Source organism: Pyxicephalus adspersus, chromosome 9, assembly GCF_032062135.1.
Source record: "Pyxicephalus adspersus chromosome 9, UCB_Pads_2.0, whole genome shotgun sequence".
Classification (NCBI taxonomy): domain Eukaryota; kingdom Metazoa; phylum Chordata; class Amphibia; order Anura; family Pyxicephalidae; genus Pyxicephalus; species Pyxicephalus adspersus.
Window position 1 is genome coordinate 37,974,080 of NC_092866.1, and position 1,528 is coordinate 37,975,607.

General features: G+C 31.9%; 1 protein-coding gene across 2 annotated transcripts in view; it reads left to right on the forward strand.

Moving 5' to 3' along the window:
* PLCB3 (phospholipase C beta 3) overlaps positions 1–1,528 on the forward strand; it is a 100,415-nt gene that overhangs the window by 68,500 nt on the left and 30,387 nt on the right. The gene's annotated exons all lie outside the window — the stretch shown is intronic.

A 1,528-nucleotide genomic window follows, 5' to 3' on the forward strand; every position in this document is an offset into this window, starting at 1 on the left:
TTTATTTCATTGATTTATACTAAGTTTTAAGATAACAATACTATTCACCTTTTTATCTTCAAAGTTATAAGGTTTATATTTAGTATTGCACTTACCCTTATGGCCAGAGAATTAAGTAATGCAGAACTTCAAAGAGTGGTAGACAGTTATCTGAATGAAAGTTATGCCTTCCAAATAGCAATGGTTTTGGGTTGTAATTGTACAACCGTAACATAAATTACCAAATGGAGGTCTGAGAAATTCAAAGTTGGATAAAGCCTATAAGGAGGAGTTACGCAAGTTAATGTCCAATTATTGTGGAATAGGGAAATGAAGGATCAATTATTTTCCAAATTTGGAATGAATGTATCTATTTCAACAATAGATAAATGCATTGATAAATTCCACTGGTCATTAAAAAGAACTTCTTTAATTCCTGCAAGGCGCAATGATTCCCCCTCTCTTCAAGTAAGGCTTAGCTATCCTTGATCTCATTGCTAAGGAAGATGGAAAAAACATCTACTTTCTTGATGAAGTAGGTTTTAACATCTCAATGAGAACCAAAAGGGGAAGATCTCCTATTGGGCAAATGTTGTAGGGTGGCTGGAGTGCGTTCTAGAAATGATTTAATTTGTTGTGTGAGGAATAAAATTGGGATCCTCCACTTTCAGTCACAAGCACGAGCATTTATTCAAGAAGCATTCCTCAGTTTTATTGATGAGGTTTTGAATGTTTTTAGTGAAAAGAGTGTTCAGCATGCCATCCTAATTAGGGATATAGTTCCCTTTCATAAACCTAGCCAGGTTAAAGAGATGGTTAAAAGTAAGGGACACCAACTCTTATTTTTACCACCATAATCTCCATATATTAATCCTGTTGAGAACATGTTCTCTAAATGGAAAGAAGTAGTAAGAAGAAATAGGCTAATTATTTTGAGTGTTTTATTAGAAAGCATCCATAGTGTATTTTTAACATTAAGCGAGCAGGATTGCTTAAATTATTATACAAAAATGTTTAGCTTTTTGCCTAAATACCTAGGAGGAGAAAGCATTAATGATTAATAAATCATTTAATTATTAATTATTTTATTTAATGTTTCTTGAGAAAAAACTTTATTGAAATAAGGCAACATACACCCCATTTAACCACAGAAGTACTGGCTAGGAAGCTGATGGCCACTTTAAACAAAAGACAAAAAAATGAAAACAATAAGGTTTTATTTCAAGTGGCTATAAAGTAGTAGCATAGCATGCAAAAAAATCAGAAACAGGAACTTTACCAGTTTAAAAATATGAACCACATTCTTTGGTAGTTTTAAAACTAAAACAATGCTTAAATACATAAACAGAACCAAAAGCTGGGAAACCTAAAACAGTTTATATAATAAACTTGAAATATAGTTGTAGAGTAGAATAGCTGTTAAATGCAATCCAAAAATAACTCAATGTAGTGTTGTTCTAAAAAACAGAATTGCTTCTGCCAGATCCTTTTTCATAGAAGCTCCTAAATCTGACTTGATTATTTTTAGAGCTGAAAATAGTCTTTCAAC